Source organism: Taudactylus pleione, unplaced genomic scaffold (assembly GCF_031769625.1).
Source record: "Taudactylus pleione unplaced genomic scaffold, aTauple2 ptg000479l, whole genome shotgun sequence".
NCBI classification, from domain to species: domain Eukaryota; kingdom Metazoa; phylum Chordata; class Amphibia; order Anura; family Myobatrachidae; genus Taudactylus; species Taudactylus pleione.
Genome location: NW_028284881.1, coordinates 15,044,622 through 15,065,548, shown reverse-complemented (window position 1 = coordinate 15,065,548; position 20,927 = coordinate 15,044,622).

Genomic DNA, 20,927 nt, shown 5'->3' with positions numbered 1-20,927 from the left:
TACAAAAGGTCTCCAACCTCCTTTTGTATCCCCCAACATGCAAATCTAAGCTGCTATGGAAAACAACATTTCAAATAGATATTCTCTCTAACATTCATATTTCATAGCCGCATGTTCTGATCTTCATAGTGATGTCACCGGAATGCTGTAGAAACAGAGTCGATCAGTATGGTTCCACACACAGTTCAATTGTCATTTACTAAGCCATAGTTACAGAAAACATTCATTTCTTAATTATCCTTTTTGCGTTACGGGACCATTGCTTTTAAATGTATGTATGCGGGGAAAACACCACTGAATTGCGTTGTGCGTCTGAGGGTCGGTGGGGCACTCAGCGAGCAGCACTAAGCTGGAATGGCATCTATGTGTGTGTGTGGCCATGCCAGTATGGTTTTGGGAAGGATCACTAAAAAACTGACTGTATTCTGTTTAACATTGTGTGTATGAGTTGCAGGGAATTTTGCTACTTTTCAAATATAAGTCTGTGTGATATTATAAATGGGCCACATATACACACACATGTATATATATATATATATATATATATATATATACAAGCACACAAGTATTTTTCTGATGTTTTTAAACTGCAATTGCAAAATGTGTTTATACAGTGAATTTAATTCTCATACAGGAAGGAGGCTTCCAGCTGTGCTGTCGGAGCCTCCCTGTTTAGTCTGCCTGTGTTTGAGGAAGGCTGACTATGTACCTTTTGTTTACAAAATAGTGCTGTGAGATTTTATTTCTGAGATGGAGTCTTGGCCCTTTACAAGACAGCATTGCGCAGATTCCAATTGCAAACAGATTCTGTCTTCGCCAATTATCCAGTTTTGACAATTGAATAGCTTTACCCCGCGCCGCGCGACTTTCACCCATCAATTACTCGCGGGAGAGGTCCCGTGGGTAATTGAATATGCCCCTATGTATTTTTTTATTTGTTATTGTTACATGGAGATGTATTTTGTACAAGCTCTATGTCACTACAGTCAGAATGAGAAACCCCCAACCAGCATGCTTCTCAACAGTGGCCTCTTAAATAATAGTTAGTACTTGTAATTAACACATTAATTTTTTTCCTGTGTTTGAAAAAGTATCAAATTAGTTTGCTATGGAAGAAACATACAAGCTGGGATAATTATAAAGAGCAATTCCATTGGTTTATTTACGAATCCATGAGCCAACAAGGTTTATTTTAGCCTGTCGGCTTGAATTTCTCGTCTAAATGGCTGCTTCAACAATTGCTGGAGGTGTATTGAGTTACTGTTAAATGATTCTGCACCATAGTTGTCTTCTTTGTTCAATCTTAAACACACTCTTGATTTGTCTTTATACGTTATTGCATGAGGCTCAGGTAAACGACCAACAGCAATTGCCCTCTCTCCCGCAATGCAATTGTGTTATCAACACAGAAGATCACGTAATTCAACAAGCTTTTATTTTTACTGAAAATTTAGACTTTTTTAAAAAAGAAAAGAAGCACAGTTACTTAAAAAGATAAATACAATGTACTTTAAAGGTAACATTACAAAGATAAAGAAAGTATTGTCAAATAATAACATCAAATAAATTTTCTTCATATTAATAAATCCAAAATACCAGTCAAAAGTCCTGGGACATGTTTTTCATGTTGTTTTACAGCAAAACACAATAATCAGATATGCTAAATAGATCCAAAAATGATGGAAATAATCTTCCTGTTACAAAACAAACATCATTAATGTACATTGCGTTTATAATATAATTGGAGCTACATGGCAAAATCATCAGTGGAACATGTTTACAATCAGGTTACACAATGAGTGATTATTAGTCATTTACAAATGTGCAAAAAATGTGCCCCTTTAAGGCTTATTGACATAGGGGTCTATTTATTAAACCACATCTGCAGTCGATACTCCGAAAACCGATGTTTTGTGAGGGCTGACACCTAAATTAAGTTGTGTTGCCATTTTTTCTGATAATTGGAACAGATATGGCCCTTTTGCTATTGTTTGCAAAGGATTACCCCAGAGCTGTGAAAGCATTAAGTGAAAGATTAGACTTGATCTCTAATAGTTTCAAGCTGCTGCATGTTTCAAATTCTTTCTGGAGAAGGAATGGCCAAGCATAGCGTAGAGCACTCCTGAAAATATGCCCTTTACAACAATAATCTTGCTCAGCACTGCTCCACAGACTGAAGCACACCTAAAATTGTAACTCCACCAAACTCTGCCCAACTCCTCCCTTCTGCCGGTGCAGCCTACTGCTCCTCTGTAAGGGGCCTATTCATCAAACAATAAATGGCCCGGTAAACATGTGGAAATGCCAGTTTCAGCATTTTTAGGTTATCGGGCCGTTCATCATCAGTGCTCCAGTAGGACCGCCTGATATTCAGCAAACTCAGATCCCCACTCCTTCCTATGGGAAGGTGTTCTTGGGATGTGAAGAGGGATCCAAGTGGATCTCTCCCCCACCTCTTCACTTCCTCGCAGGGGGCTGTGCGCAGGACGATGGGGAGGAGGTAAGTAATGCAGCTATTTCTGCAGCTGCGATACTAACCGAGGGGACAGCTGCTTTTTGGAGCAGCTGTCCCTGCACCGGAGCAATGATAAATTGCTCCGGTGTCAAGTCTCCCCTGCTGCAAGTTGGATACTTAAATATCTCTCGCAGCAAGACCATTCCTTAATCATCAGGGGCCATACCGCCTCCGATGATTCATAGGCCCCTGTATGTGGCCACTTTGTTCCCAGAGACTATGAAACAAGGAGGAAATTCAGGTGCATTTGTGCAAATGAGGCACACAGCAAGTTAAAGCTGTATTTTTACAACAGTATAACTAATTTTTACCTTCAAAGTATAATTTCCTATTACTTGTCTGTCTAGTAAATGCCAAAGAGACATAGACTATGCGTTGTTGTAGTTTGCAATGTCTAATAATTGTGTACAGTTTTCTTAGAGCTCTATTTTACAAACAAGTCCATAGATGAGATATAGGATTCCTAGAGGGAAGGGGGGGTGGGGGACTAGGGGGGGGGGCATGTGTACTGGGTGGCAGATTTGATGGGGCACCACAGGGCCGCTCCAGGGTCCTGGGGAACTAGCGGTGGTGCAGCCAGTGCATTGCACTGCAGTTTGCCACAATGAAGGAGCCTGCAGTCAGTGGCAATAACGGCAGGCAAGCCAGGTACTATAATGAGTCAGACTGATTCATAATTGTACTGGTGGCTGCTGCGGGAGAAGATAAGAGGCGGTCCGGACGGAGGAGAGGAGGAGAAGGTCCCTGCCCTTCCCTCTCCTCATCACACCCTTGGCGGCTTTTCTCTAAGTTGGTGCGACTCTGCACTTACTGTTTTTGCCAAGGCACCAGCGGGAGTCTAAAATCCCCAGGACAAAGACCATGGTAGCTAGTGAAGAGTCTCCCTGGTCCCTGCATGCCAGCACAGCCCAGCCCTGAACATCGCATCACAGCCCAGCCCTGCCCTTGCATACCTCCCAACTGTACCCATTTTAGCAGGACAGTCCCACTTTTTGGACACTGTAAGACTGTACTACCTGCAGGCCACAGTGTCCTACAGGTGCGGAGGAGGTTGGTTGGGCACTCTGTTGGGCATGTGCTCATCATCCATATTGTGATGGTAGATGATGGGGGCTGCCCCACAGCTCCTGGAGCTCAAGCCAAGGCCCCAGCATGACGAGAATGGAGACATGACGCGCAGCCTCACCCCTAAAATGTGCTCACAAGGGGACGGGGCTGTGCATCAGAGACATGGTGGGGGGTGCGCCACATTAATGCCTTGCCCCAGGTGACAAAGATCCTAGTTTCGGCCCTGCATGGGAATGTGTCTCACACATAGCTCACAATCTAAAATTATAGATAGCTCATATAATTTCTGGCTCATTTCAGGGAGATTTAAAAAAAAAAACTGCTGAAAATTTATATGACTTCATTTTTATTCACCATAGCAGATTAAATTAATATACAGCCATTTCACTCACTTAACATACTAGTATAAATTTAATAATACTATATTTTACTTGCACCTTGCTAACAGTACATTGCTTAGTTTAAGAATGCAGTAATCCAATCATCTATTTAAATAAGTGATTCCTATCTCTTCTATACCTGCTTCATACCCCATGGAATCCACCTACAGCTTCTTATCACAATATCTCTCTCTGGCAGCAATAGCTATGTGCTTGCTATTACGTTCATTCTAATTGTTCTGCAGATGAATGGTAGGCTGATGGTCCTGTATGCCGTCCCTGGCATCATTGAAGAGGCAATATCTGTCCTTTTAAATTATCTTGGCAGATTCCCCCACTGGCTGCAAAGGCTGCCGCAGGCATCTCAGAGCACGGCCTGACCTAGTTACAGCTCAAGAGGCAGGAAAGGAAACTCCAAAGGGCTAAGAGATTATGGAAGTGGGAGACCAACTGTGAAATGCCATAAAGGAGATCTAATTTAACTCATTAAATGACAGTGAGACTACTTTTACACTGTATGAAAAATCTTTTGACACTGTAGCGTGCACACAGTCACATGAAAAATTTGCTGATCATTCATCATAGATTAATAAACACATTTCAGAATCATAGTTAGTATCAGGGGATTTTGAGTAAAGAAAACAGATGGGATCCCCGTATAATTAAAGGTGATGTCAAGTCAAAGTAACATTTCTTATGTATTCATATTCTATATATGTGCACTGACCCTCATGTTTGGTTTCAGTTCTAAATCATCATTGTATTTTGGTTTTAGCTAAACCACCATCAATTGTTTTGGTTTTGGATTTCTTTCAAAAATGTATAAAACAGCTAAAATCACATAATTTGGACCTGTTTATGTTATTGTAGCATAATTGACATAAATTACATTAATTTCCAGTCATTTCTAATCAATTTTGACCATCTCACATCATACAAAATTGTTTTCACCAATATAGGCCAAAGGCTGCAGCAAGCTGACTGGCTAAACTAACCACACAGAGCAGTGCCACAAACACATGGCAATTTAAAAGAATATAGTACATCTAAGAAACATAGTGGCACAGCGGTGGTAGACAGGATGGAAGTTTAATAAACTACATGGTCCTATAGAATGTTTTCATTAATCAAGAACTAATAGCTTAAAAGTAAAAGCCGAGTAGAAATATATACCAACACACTTCTCCAACCAGCAAATCACAGGCTTCAGGCTAGAACAGATGATTCAAGCCAGAGTAACAGCCTAGTAGAAAAGATAATATCAAACTTCTCCAACAAGCAAATAACAAGCCTCAGACCAATAGCGATGATTCAAGACACAGTGACAGCCTAGTAGAAAAGATAATAAATACATTAATTAATAGCAAACTTCTCCAACCAGCAAATCACAGACCTCAGGATAATATAGATGATTCAAGCTAGAGTAAAGCGTAGTAGAAAAGATAATAAATTGATAAGATAATAATAAACTTCTACAACCAGCAAAGCACAGGCCTCAGGCCAGAACAGGTAATTGCTGCCAGAGTAAAGTCTAGTAAAAAATTAGATCATCATCAAGCTTACTCCAAATAGCAAATCACAGGCCCAAGGTCAGTATAGGTGATTGGAGGTGAAGGAAATTAATTAATCAATTAGGGGGAATATAGAAGACAGTCTCATTACCAGAAAGCCCTATTAATATTTTCCATAAATTTGGTTTGGCTGAGATAATCTACAGACTTCTTTATTTTCCATAATAGTTTACATGTATTCATACGCTATTACTATTCATGTTCATTGTATGGGAGCATAGTGGTGACAATCATGTTTAGACTTGCAAACTTGTCTTCATGTGGTCAGAATTTGGTTTTGTATTAATATAATTTTGATTTGGGGGTCAAATCACCCAGAAAGTACTGAAATATAAACTGCCTGTCAAAAGCACACAATCTTCCCTTAAATATCTAAATTGAATTAAATAATACTTTATAAAACAGAAAAAGATGTTTTATTTGGGGTGCAGCTAACACAGACACAGCACATTATTTTTTGGTCAGCCAAGCTTGAAATAACTTTGTCTCTGCCCTCATACACAATACAAACTGGAGTGTAGTTAGGTATCCAGTGAAAAAAATTGTAAGTACAGCTCACTTTAAGTTAAAAAAAAATACAGTAGGAGCCTGTATTGCAGATTCCAGCTGCTAGTGTCTGACAAACATATACACAAGAGCCTGCATTAAAGATTGTTTGCTAGTGTCTGACCCTTCATCATCCCTTAATTTCTACAAAAATTTAAATTTTCCCTTATATTTGTAAAAAATAAGGATCAGGGCTATTCAATGAGCATGTAACACAGGAGATATCACTGATATATCCTGGTTACAATTACCATTATTATAGAAATTATGTAATTCATGAACTTCTGAAAAAGCATTTTTTTTCAGAACTTGTGAGTGATCCTATATGCCACTCTGAGATGGCCTACAGCATCTGATACCATTTACAAGCTGCCTTATAGATGGAAGCTTTTCAGATCCCTCCAGCTGTATCTACTTACCTTCAGCGTCTCTGGCTGTCACTGGTTCCCTCAGAGCACTGGAGCCAGGGGGAGCTTGTGCTGCAGGTAGGGGCAATGGTGGGAGTTTACAATGGAGGCAGCAGAGTTACGAGGCAGATGATTACTTTAATTACAGGCAGAGAGGGAGAACTGATGGAGGAGCAGCAGCAGCGGCGGCCGTGTGGGGTTACACAGACCAGCTGTGGCCGATGGAGGGCCAGGACTGACACTGGCTGCCACGGGGATGTGTGCGGCTGCTTTGGGAGGGAGTTACTGACACCGGTGGCCATGTGAGGGGGTAAGGGGGACCAGGGCAAACACCCACGGCCTTGGGGGGAGGGGGCCCGACTGGACACTGGTGGCTGCAGGGAGGAGGGGAGAGATGTTTATTGACAGTGGTGGGAAGAGCAAGGGACATACAGCAGCAGGAGGTCTACAATTCTGAGGGTGGATGTCTGGGGTGGAAGACAGCAGCGGAATAGAAAGGGGCAGCAGACGCAGCGAGGAAATCCTATGGATACCTTAGCTGTAGGGGGAAAAGTATCACTTTTCTAAAAAGCTGACTCCGCAAAAAGAGCAGCTTTTTGGAAGTTACACTTTAGGCAAGGAGGCATGATGAATGCATCCTTTTTGTTTTTTAAACTCGCAGAGAGTTTAACACATAATTATCACTAGTGATAATGATGTACTGATGAATAGGCCCCAGAGTCAGACAGATTAACATGCCTGGTTTCTTTTCTACCCTTCCCAATCCACTCCAACAACCTACAACTCTCTCTAATGGTGACTATTGAAGCAAAACAAAGGCGTACTACCATCTCCATGCACTCTCCTGTGTGAAATGAAATTATGAGGGAGGGACTTACTGTAGATGCAATTCAAAACATACAAGATACCATATTTCTGAGAAAATGAGGACTTGCCTCATTTTGAGGACCAAATTTGGTGGGAGAACCTGAGCCGGGACTCGGTTCTACCCGGAAACCCCAAATATGATTCTGTCAGATTCCTCCAAATCCAAACTGTTCATCTCTACTATATTCTATAAAAGGCAATCATATGATGTCTGGTCAGCCAGCTCTACCTGCAAGGTAGGTGTTTACTTCCATTGCCATCCATTGCTGTCAATGGAACAAAGAAATATGGAAGCTATGGAAAAATATTAAAATAAATAACTAATAAAATAAATGTTTTATTGGCTCCATCAATGTCAACTATAAAATATTAGTTTAGGTAAACATAGAAACATAAGTTTTAGACTCAACATCCAATTTGAGTAACTTTGACATTAATAGACAAAAATGTAATTTGAAAAGGTTTCTCAAAAAAAAAAGGGAAAAAATACCAACATACTGCACTAGATGTCCCAGTGCATTCCCAACCACCATTGTGGCTCCTGTGACCTTTATACCCCCACTATGAGGAACAATAGTGTATCTATCATGGGTGCAGGGGGGCCTACACCACGCAGCCTGCACCCATAAATAGTTATACTTACCTCTCCGGAGTCTCCATAGTCCTAAATCTGCCGGCAGCCTGGCACTGCAAAACAGCAAAATCAGAGGGAAAATGGAGTGAGGGACATTTTCCCAGTGATTTAAGATTGCGCAGTAGAGATGTCCCCGGGAATAAGGTGCAAGCGCCATTTTCCCAGAGACCTATGCATGCGCTGTAGATTCTGGCACTAAGCCAGAGAGGAGGGGGTCTACACGGAGTAGGCACACGAGTCCTCTCCCTTAAACTGCCCCTGGGAGGAAGGTACTGTAGTATTCTGCTGTTATAGCCAGGTGTAGTTAGATTGCAATGTGTCATCCAACCATCTATTTTGCATGGGTTGGAGGTTAGTCAAAGCTGTGCAATGAATTACAGTATAATTCAAGTTGAATCTTGCTGCTCCACACAACAAGGTGGAGTGCTGAAATGTGGAGGCAGCCGGTAGTAAGCATTATGATATGTACTTCCCATAAGCTGTACCTAGTTATACCCCTTTACCACCACCGAAAAAACCCAGGTTATTGCCGTGTCAATCAGGGTCACAACTCAGTGGCAAGGGCTCCTAGGAAAAAATCCAGGGTCGACAGACCCGGTATTTCTTACCAGGTCTCAAGCAGGGTTTTACGAGAGTAAGACCAGGGTAAGGCTCAGTGTGAACGTGTAATCCAGGTCATCCGACCTGGGACCCGTTTACAGTATGGTGATTGGATGAAATCGGAAGAGGTCTGGAGAGAGAGAGATAACAGTCTCCCTGTATGGTCCGGACCATTCTGGTTTTTACCCCATCCCTGCTTCTTACGGGGTGGCTGTAAACTCTCCCTGCCTGTCTCCCCGGTGACAGCTGTGACATCAAATACCCTCCCGGAAGGACCCCCTGGATAGGACGCGCTAACTGCAGTTAGCGCGCCCTAACCAGAACTTTAGATGGGTTTAGCCGTTTTACACGGCTAAACCTGGGGTGAAGAGGGAGATAATTAATGAACGCCCAGAACAACTGAATTGCAACACTGAGCGCTCATTAATTATCACAATTAAAAAACAATTGAAAAACAATTGAATCGCCCCCTATAACATTTGTGAAGTGAAATACTTTTTTTTTTTTTTAAACTACAGACATTCCTCACTTACCAACCTACTCGTTTAATAACCATTCGGACTTACGACCAGCACTCTGAGCAGCTGGAACCCATAGTACAATGACTAAAATTTTATTCTGATGATTTTTTTTATATAACTTCAATTGTACTGTACAGTATAAGAGTTATGCAAAGTAAAACAGTTACAGTATCAAGTTTGAGTTTCCTTTAGACCTTTTCTTTATTCAGAATACATAAAAATGATTACCTCCTGGTTCCTCGTTTAGTCACCAATTCATTTAACGACCTAGTCGTAGGAACGGAACTCGGTCGTTAAAGTGAGGAATGTCTGTACAGTAAGAAAAAAATTACTATTGTTTTGTTTTTTAAAATGAACGCAAGTGCTGGCTCAGTTTTCCACACTGAATCTGGAAAACAGAGCAAAGGGTTCACTCCTGTTATAGTATTTCAGCAATATTAGTAAGTACAGTATTAATTTCAGGAATATTGTGTATATAATAGAGATGAGCGGTTCGGATTCTGTGGAATCCGAACCGCTCCGAACATTGGGGATCCGAGTCCACCCGAACCCTGTTCGGGTGTTCACCGCCTGACTTGGATCCCCGTTCGGGGCCGAACGGCGGCCGCCTGATGTCGGATTCTCACTAGAGAATCCGACATCAGGGTTCCTATTGTGTAGGGCAGAGCGCTGTGATAGCGCTCTGCCCTACACAGACACAAACACACAGCCGCCAGCGGCAGCTGTGTGTTTGTTACAGCAGCCAATGAGAGTCACACAGACTCTCATTGGCTGCTGCACGGAGGGAGCCGGCTGGAGCTCACACATGAGCTCCGTCTTCCGGCTCCCTCCTCAGCGTGTGACAGAGCGAACGGCGTGGGAGCGGGGATACAGGTAAGTTTTTATTTTTTTATTTGTGCAAGGGCCGGGGGCTCTACTAGGGGGGGTCTGCTACTGGGGGGGTCTGCTACTGGGGGTGCGGGGAGGCCATACTACTGGGGGGGTCTGCACTACTGGGGGGGTCTGCTACTGGGGGGGCTATACTACTGGGGGGGCCATACTACTGAGGGGCCTGCTACTGGGGGGGGCTATACTACTGGGGGGGTCTGCTACTGGGGGGGCCATACTACTGAGGGGCCTGCTGCTGGGGGGGCCATACTACTGGGGGGGCCATACTACAGGGGGGGGCTACTACTGGGGCAGCCTACTACTGGGGGGGGCCTGCTACTGGGGAAGCCTACTACTGGGGGGGCCATACTACTGGGGGACATACTACTGGGTGGCATGCTAATGGGGGGCATACTACTGAGGGGGCCTGCTAATGGGGGGCATACTACTGGGGGGGCCTGCTAATGGGGGGCATACTACTGGATGGCATGCTAATGGGGGGCATACTACTGGGGGGGCCTGCTAATGGGGGGCATTCTACTGGGGAACTGCATAGTGGACCCTACTACTAAGGGGACTGCATAGGGGGCACCACTGCTGGGGGCATTGTGTAAGGGACACCGCTACTGTGGGCATTGTGTAAAAGGGGCACTACTGTGGGCGTTGTGTAAAAGGGTCACTACTGTGGGCATTGTGTAAAAGGGGCACTACTGTGTGTCGTAACATAAATAAGAGACACTACTTTATGGTGTAATGTGAATCAGGGGCACTATGTGTGGTGTAATGTGAATAAGATTGTGCACTGTGACTCCTAGGGCCGTAGCCCACTATGTAAACAAGTACTGTGATTCTGCTGGCCGTACCCCACTGGGTGGGTGCACTACTTTTCATTTCTGCCACTGCTGTGTGGCAATGTGTCATAGATGTGCTTTATACTGTGGTGTCTGTGTCGTTGTGCCGCTGCTTTTTCGCTTAGTAACCAGTCAGCTCACTGCAACCTTTGGCCAATAATGTTGAAAACAATATTATAAGTTGTGATATGGTCTAAATTGACTGGAAATGAATGTTATTGAGGTTAATAATACTCTAGGAAGAAAAAAAAAGACCAATTTATGTGATTTTAGCTTTTTTTGTCAATTTTTGTAAAAAAATCCAAATCCAAATCCAAATCCAAAGCCAGTCACCGCAGTTTGGCAAATCCAAATCCAAAGCCGGACGACAAATTAGAACCAAATCCAAATCCGGCAAAAATGATCCGGCGCACATCCCTAGTATATAATAGAAGCTAAATAGGTCTCAGGAAAGATGTCTTTACCAGAGAAGTTTGCAAAAAGGCCTCAGTTGTACACTACTATGTTTACACCAGTGTTGCCCTAAGCATTTAATAACAAGGAGAAACTTGCAATTACTGATATTGAGGCTGTCAGGGATCTGTACCAGTTCACAGTACATTGCTTGTGAAACACTGCCTTAGACACACTGAACCATCATTTCAGCCTACTACTATCAATGATGGTTTTTGCTATTAAACAAGGCCTGTGACAAAGGTTGCCATGGACTGAGGTGTTAACCTAGCATGCAACAAAATAAAATGGAGATCTCTGTCTTAGAGTGTAATAATAAAAGCACCTTGCACAATATAAATACAATAACACATTGCACTCACCTTCTAAGAACAGTACTGCGGAAGAATTAAAATGCATTAAATACGTGTAATGTTTCATATTAAAAACAAAATGACAAATAAGTGTAATGTATCTAAGTTCCTCTCGCCTCTTAAACATATTGGGCTAAATGTATCATGCGGTGCTTTTCAAAGCTGCCACGTCTTCTTGCTATTTCGAACGCTGGATTTAAAGGGGCAATTACATTTGATACAAAACACGTCTGGAAAATGTACTGAATAAAATTTCCCATTTATTAAAAGATTTTTAACAATGGTTGAAAGTGTAATATTGTTATTGTATATTTGTAAATCACATTTCTATCTCCATAATAGAAAAAAAATGTAAGGTTAAATTGGATCTACTGTGATTTGCAGTCATTGTATTACATAACATTTTACTTTGTTAGGATTACAGTGCATTTTATGTCAGATATATTTTGGTTTTGTTGATTTTAATGCTACAGTATTTCAATTTTAGAATCTTCTGCCTCCTGTTATGAAACTCTCTGTAATACATAGAAATTACAGTATAAAACTACTGACACACCATGTAATAATAAAGTTTACACGTTTATTTTAAATGCTACTCATCAAAACACATTTTTTACCAGCCAGATCAATATCCAGACAAGCGGCTTCATTTCATTTCACTAAGGGCTTGAAGCAGAAAAATGCTGCCAAGTCAGCATTGCAACATACAGTATTTTAGGGATGTTCAGTAAGTGCAGATAGGGATATCTATAAAAGTGAGGCACAGGGAAGATAAGTACAGTTTTGGTGGCAGCACACAGGCCATTCTGAAGCTTGAGCCAAGAATCTAGTAATAGGATGATCATTGAATTTGCCCGGACACATAGGTGGCCAAATCAGACAAGATTCAGCTGCTTGTCTCATGAATCAAGCAATCAAATCACTTCTACTGTAGATTCATTATTTGTATTATTATTCAAAAAAGTAAGTTAAGTTGAACTCCGGCGCACACAGTATCTGCCCAATCCCACTCACCAAAATCCTGCCCAATCAGGTAATATAGTAATATAGAATAAAAATAGGAAAGGGAGATCAAAGGCGATACATACAAATAATTCCAAATAGATGAATGCTCACAATCCAAAATTCAAAGGAAATGTCCAAATGATCAGTGTAGATGGTACCTTTGTCTCTTCTCCAAATTACTCCATGACAGGAGAGATGAATACGCGGGGAGAAAAGAAAAGAAAAAGGCACACAATGTGAAGTACTGATAAATCGATTAGTATATCCCCTTTTTTTGTGTTGATCGTGGAAATGGTGTTTGTATAGTTCCCCAAAGAGAAAGTGAAAGGGACTCGCCACCAATATCTTCCAAAATTTTTTAGCGTACCAATGACTCACACAAATGGTACAGCAACAGAACACATCAAGGTTTCTTTGGAAGGAAATCACCTTTAAATGATCACACAAAATAAATCATATGAGGCGTACCCCAAACTCACATCTCCAGTGATTGGGATCCACACATCAAGGTTTCTTTATACTTATGGAGAGTCTTATCACGCACGTGGATTTAAAAAAACAACAACATTTATTGCACAAAAATTTAAAATATAAGTTCAAAACGTCTTTAGGACAAAACTTTTGACACAGGTCGAGTAACAGGATCCAAAGCATTAGGTGATATACAAGTGATACCTTATAGGAGGTAAGGTCCGGACTTAAATCCAAATAAGAAAAAAACTTCATATATCTCCAAAGCTGTTTCAGGGTCCTTGTAGTTAAACTTTAAATAGGCCCAGTAGTCACAGCACCAACGCCGTTTCGATCCTATATGGATCTTTATCAAGGTGTCAAGGAGTGAAAAGTGATAAGGTGCCAGCCAATCAGCTCCTAACTGCCATCTCACAGGTTGTGTTTGAAAAATGACAGTTGGGAGCTGATTGGTTATTTTTTAATACCTATTATTGGTTATGGATTACTGTCTCTGCTCCTTCCAATCTGGTGACCGACTTACAATACTTTCTTTGGATATGTATATAAAGTTCCACAAATGGGGTAATATATATATATATATATATATATATATATATATCTTACACTATGAAATATTTTTCTGTTTTTCCCTTTGTATACTCTTCAACCTGTGAGCCACAAAGAAAATATCTGAAGTATATTTTTGGGAAATGGATGAACAGTGCTGCTCGTCTCTCCCTAAGTTCCTATTGTATCTCTTTGGGGATACCTGGAAGAGATTTAGGGGTCTATTTACTAAGCAGTGTTAGGAGACAGAGTGAAAAGTGATAAGGTGCCAGCCAATCAGCTACCAACTGTCATTTTTCAAACACAGCCTGTGAGATGGCAGTTAGGAGCTGATTGGCTGGCACCTGGCTGCTCCTAACTATCTCTTTTACACTGCACTTTTCTTACTATGGTGGTGCCCTTGGGCGGCTTAGCTGGGCTAGTTTGGGGGTGTCCTGTGCTCTGGATCTGAAAGTTAGTATGTTAGGGACCTACCCGACAGAGGTTACCTGGATGCAGTGGATAGACCCATAACATTTATTGCAAAAATGTATTTATTTATATATAATCAGTTAATTTGGAGTTGAGCACCTGTACTTCTTTTTTTGTGCATGTACTGTAAAAGGCCAGGAATCTGCGTCCATTGACGCAGACCCCTGCCTCGTCCCTCCCGGAAAACGGGGATGACATGCCCTTGTTCCTTGGAATGGTGACTGGGAACGGTGACCAGGCACGCTCCCCAAACACCACAGCATGTTAATCATGCTGCAGCTTGGGGGGGGTCTGAAAGTGAGTTTGCAGGAACCATTCTGCACATCTGCAGATTGGCCCCTATGCAGATGCAGACCCCTAAACAATCGGAGATGTACATTTATCGTTGGATGAACGTACATCTTTGAATCAGGCCCATAGTGCATTACTGGTTTAAAAGGTACACTTTAATATTACACTCACATAACAGGACAAACAAGCAAGCTATGTATAAACATATTAATGTAGGGGGATAAATATTATTCTATCAGACCCCAGTTCTCTTTGGGCATATAGGGAAATGTTCTTGCATGGTCTCAGGAGAACCTCTCAAGTATTACTTTTCCTAGTGCTGGTAGTTGGCTCCTTCCCTATGCCCACCAATACCTTTTGACTCGCAAATGGAGTATTTTTCAATTTGTGGGAGTATTTATAGTCCATTCTCTATTTCTTACTAGCTGTTGCCCGTTCTAGTTGTATTGCTTTGCATAGGGGCCTTGTCGCGGGAGTGGCTCAAGTGACCAGCAGCGCTATACAGACTGCTGGCAGCAGCGCCTTCACTGAGTGCCCTGTGCACAGACTGCTACTGTATGTAGCCTATCCTATTCAAGTGAGTGCGGCCCCAAAGCACCTTTCCCCTTACCGGCTGCCCACATGACACCTATCTCTTTGATGATAATGATGATTTTCTTTTAACTTGGTGGATTGAGATGAAACAAAGTGCAGATTATTTCTTGGATTTTACACTCCAAATTGATGTAGTTTTCATTCAAATAGGTTCATTAATTTGTGCGCCAACTTGGAACAAACTGACGGACACAACGTTCTTATTATGTTAGTATACATTATGTACAGTTATATCTGCAAATTTGTAAGGTTTATCAAAAGTAATTTTTGTGTCGACTTGTTGAATTCGATGGGATGAACCTGAACTCAAAGCAGTAAGGGAAAAAAATGTGTGTATGTCAGAAGGATCTTTGTGTTAATTAATTTTTTCTAAAGAACAGAGCTTAATTTTTGATATTTCTAGTTGCTGGTATAGTCAAATCAGAAGAAGAGCAAAGAAAATTAAGGACCATCAGTCCAGCTTGGAATTCATTCATTTAGCTGATTCAATAAGTTAAGAAGAATGTTTTTTATAGTCAGTGTATACCATAGGAGGATGTAAAGTGTCCAACCGATATCATCATTCTTTAAATGACCAGTTGACTGGAGGAATAAACACAGGGGTTGTAGAGTATGAAAAGACAACATTACGAAGGAAAACCTGCTCTAGGAGGCCAATATCCAGCATTAGCATAACTATTGGTCAAAGTAGTAATGCGTTCAACTAGTTAAACAATTTTAAAGATAAATTGTTATTATTAATATTAATATAATGATAATATTTATATATGACTTTTCTCCCAATAGGTCTCAAAGAGCTTTACATTTGAATTTAAAAAAAGCACAAGATACAAATTAAGCATACTGTAACAGAAACCACAAAACCTCTGGATCTGTCTTAACTTCTTGGGACATGCCCAGTCTATAGCTTTAACCTCTCTTGGATGCATGTGTAACTCTGAACTAGGCATAACATATATTTAAGAATAAGAATTTCAGGAGTCTCAAAAATATATTTTTCAAATTATTATACTAAGAAATTTCTCTGAACATAGTCAAGACTAAATACATATATGCATGATGCCCCTCCATAGAAGAAGATATTAATATACCCTCAAAATAAATTACTAAAATTGTCTGAAAATGTAATTATCAAAATTAAAAAAAAAAACTGCCAGAAAATTGCAGAAACCACTTGGCATGACTAAATATTCATAATGCCCACCTCTGGTATTACAGGTCATTTTCCGTTCATACACTTGTCTGATCCAAATCAGATTATATGCTCTCTTACATCTAGCTCCGTAAAGATTTTAGCCTCATATTTGATTAAATATTATCAGCGATAACTACTAAAAGATATTTATTCTTAACTGTAATTATATTCAGACTGCTATAATCAGTACGAAGGTGGCGACTTCCATAAATTTTACGAGAAGTGGAGAAATGAATAAAACCACATTTAAGATTGTTCTATATACATTGCTGCATATCCTTATTCTCAGGTTCAGATAGAGTATACATATTTCCTCCATGGGGTATAGCATCAGGCAACAGATCAATATAACAATTATAGGGATAAATATAATAGCCTGCAGACTGCAGGCATTGGAGAGATTTATGCGAGACTGCTAAATGTTTTAAAGTAGCAGTCATTTAAAAGGCAAAATCAACCTGGTTTTGCCTTTTAAACAACCACTACTTTAAAGCATCTGGCAGTCTCGCATGGAACTCTCCAATGCCTGCAGTCGGCAGGCTATTATATTTACCCCATAAGCAAGTAAAATATGAAGACAAAAATCCAGTGCGCTACTGTTCAGAAAATAATCAAGTAATATATAACAGTGACTCAGCTTATATATAAACATAAATTGTGCCTTAGAAACTATATAGAAGAACTTGTACTTCCCTTAAATGGTGAATTTCATCTTGTGCTATGTTGTATAGATTCAGAATATATGAAGAAGTTTCAAGGTAATATTTAAGATAAAAATAAAATCCAAATAGTGTAACACAGTTTCAATTATATATTTTCATATTAAAACTTATTCTCATAGTAAAATTTCCATCTAGTAAAATACATCAAACACAATAGTAAGGAGAGGAGGCCTTACCGGATACAGACCTGAAGAAGAGCTACTGCTCGAAACGCATTAGCCTATGACTGGAGGATATTATTGTTTGATGGTTAAAGGGGTTCCAGCATTGCTGAATCATTGTTGCAGAGTGAGCTGAGCCCGAGGTTCCAGAGCATTGATCTACCTAAACAACTACATGCTCCTCAGACCTCATCTTTCTGGTAACGCCTCCACTCCTTACTATTGTGTTTGATGTCTTTTACTAAGATGGAAATTGTACTATGAGAATAAGTTTTATTATGAAAATTAATAATTTAAACTGTGTTACACTATTTGGATTTTATTTTTCTCATACATATTACCTTGCAACTTCTTAAGATTTTCTGAATCTACACAACGTGGTACAAGATGAAATTAACCATTTAAGGGAAGTACAAGTTTTTATATATATTTTCTCAGGCACAAATTATGTTCATATACAGAATAAGCTGATTCTGAATTTACTAGATTTTTGTCTATACACTGTATTTTGCTTGCATATTCCATATTCTGGTTATTGGGTGTAACCAACCAAAGACAAAATGTGCTGCTTTCTGTACCCGTATGCTCCAAGGGCAACCCACTATTTATCGATTTTCATTTACCCATAAGGTCTATGGAAATGTGAGGAGTAATATTTCACAAAATGTTGTGCAAAACACATTAACACATTCCAAAATGATTGTGATGGGAAGCAACACAGGTCAAATGAAACAGTTGTTAAGACTATATGTACTGAGTTTGTTTGTCGCACCCAAATGCTAACCAATCAAAAGGTAAATGTTTACACGGCTAAGGAAAACACAGTGATAACTGCCATGAATTATAGATACATAATTTTTTTTAAAGGTCTATTATCCAAAGCTAAAATTACATTTTTTAAATAGACAAAAATTAAATACAAATAACAAGATAATATACCAGGCACACTGATTCATAAGTATTAAAAATAGATATATAAATAGAAATTTTAAAAATCAATAATGAAAGTGCCTTGAACAGCTGCTCTCCATGTGGGAACTGTTTTTAACTCAACAAAACAATCAAGAACAAGTAATACATAAAAAGGAAGTTCAGGACAGAGGTTGTAAAAATATAAATCAAAACTGGTTCTAATAACTTATAAAGATATGTTTAAATAATAAAAATAAGTAAAAAATATATGAATATTACCTATACAGCAATAATCAATCGCATAGGATCGCTTCTGCAGAGAAATTATAAATCCACACTCACAGGTTAATTGATAAAATTAATCCAAATCAGCAACTACTAAATAGACCCAAAGTCATAAGACAGTGCTCTGTTCAGCAAACATGTAAGTGCTATACTGTAGTGTAAACATTTGCAATCAGATATGTACTGAAATATTGCCAGCATATGTGTAATCTACAGTAACAGCATTCATAGATCCACTAGTCTCTGTGTAGAGGCTGTGTAGCCTCATATTTAGACAAGTTAGCTAAGTGAATAAAAGGTAAAATTGACAGATAATCAGTGTATCATGTTAAACATAATGTAAATTCTCTCTCTTAGTTTAGTAAAATTTATTTTATAATTACCATCCATCCAGATGAATGAGCGTGAAGAAGTCAGTGTCTTGCAACAAATACTTCTGCAGCGCCATGTGTGTAGGAGACATTTGTGACTACCTGTATTATACACCAAAATCTTTGGAATATTGTGGTCCTGATTGAGCAAAAAAGATGGCAACGATAGAGATTGTCTCAAGTTTGTCAGTCCCAGGCCTCACAATTTCTAATGGCAGCCCTGGCCTTGGATTGAGATTGTGATCTCAGAGCTGTGAGGCAGTAATGCTAGCCACTGTGCCACCCAAAATAAATGCAACAACTTTATAAGTACCATATAGGCCTAAAGAATTAATAGCAAAAATTAGGGGTGTACACCGGCCACTTTTCGTGTTTTGTGTTTTGGTTTTGGATCTGGATCTTTCTTCGTGTTTTGGATCTGGATTGGTTTTGCCAAAACCACCCTTCCGTGTTTTGGGTTCTGGGTTTTGTGTTTTGGATCTGTATTTTTTTTAAAAAAAAGCATAAAAACAGCTAAAATCACAGAATTTGTGGGTTTTTCTGCTCCTATGCTATTATTATCCTCAATAACCTTAATTTCCACTCATTTCCAGTCTATTCTGAACACCTCACAATATTGTTTTTAGTCCAAAAGGTTGCACCGTGGTAGCTGGATGACTATGCTAAGCGACACGAGTGGGCGGCACAAACACGTGGCCCATCTAGGAGTGACACTGCAGTGGCAGACAGCATGGCAGTTTGAAAAACTGCAAAGAAAAAAAAGAGGTGCAAGATGGAATTGTCCTTGGGCCCGCCCACCCACCCTTATGTTGTATAAACAGGACATACACACTTTAACAAACCAATCATTTCAGCGCCAGGGTCTGCCACACGACTGTGGCTGAAATGATTGGTTCGTTTTGGCCCCCACAAAACAAGTTGGCAATGAATCTGTTCCTGCACAAACTGGCTCTAGGGAGGCAAGATGTTGTCCTCATCCTCCTCATCCACCGATTCCTCACCCTCTTCAGTGTTGTGTACATCCTCATCCTCACAGAGTATTAATTCATACCCGCTGGAATCCACCACCACAGGTCTCTCTGTACGTTCTGGAGGCTGGTCACCCTGGAAGAGTTGATAATTCATTTTGATGAACATCATCTTCTCCACATTTTGTAGAAGCAACCTCCTATGCCTTTCGCTCACAAGGTTCCCGGCTGCACTAAACACTCTTTTGGAGTACACACTGGAGGGAGGGCAACTCAGGTAAAATAGAGCTAGTTTGTACAGGGGCCTCCAAATTGCCTCTTTTTCCTGCCAGTACTGTCTGACATGCCTACTTGGATGCTGTCACCGATGTAATCCTCCACCATTCTGTCAATGGTGACAGTATCATATGCAGTGACAGTAAACATGTCAGAAATTGTTGCCAGGTCCTTCTATCCAGACCAGATGTCCAAACTTGGTCCTGCCTGCCCTGCATCACCGCCAGCGGGTTGCTTAGGATACCTATGTTGTTTCCTGACAGCCCCAGTTGCGGGAGAAAATGAAGGAGCTGTTGATGTGTCATGTTCCGCTTCAGCTGACAGTGTTTTCACCAGCAGGTCTTTGCACCTCTGCAGGCTTGTGTCGGCTGCAGTGGCGTCACAAGGTGGGTGCAGGGGGTGTGTCCCGCACCCGGGTGTCACCCGCCGAGGGGTGACACCAAGGTGCATGCTCCCCCTCAGTGACAGGAGCCGGGTGCTGCACTATAGCATTAAGGGACTGCCCATGCCCGCACCTCCTGCACCCCCCACCGGCACCACCCCAATGATACATAATGTTGCATACATTTTGTTTACCACAGCTATGGGCCCGGTTCGCGCTGCGAGGCCACGCCCCTTCTGAAGGTCCGCCACACCCCTGACACACCCCTCCGGAAGGCCACGCTCCCATTTCGGTGGGTGCCGTGCACATGGCGTCCCTCCCTGCACCAGGTGTCACCGCGGGGAGGGACGCCACTGGTCGGCCGGAAAGAGAGACACCACATAAGCTTTAAACCTAGGATCGAGCACCGTGGCCAAAATGTAGTGGTCTGATTTCAACAGACCACCACCCTGGAATCCTGGCAAAACAAATGAAGGGCTTCATCCACAAGTCCCACATGCCAAGCGGAATCGCTCCGTCTTAACTCCTCCTTCACTTTCTCCAGCTGCTTCTGCAAAAGCCTGATGAGGGGAATGACCTGACTCAAGCTGGCAGTGTCTGAACTGACTTCACATGTGGCAAGCTCGAAGGGCTGGAGAACA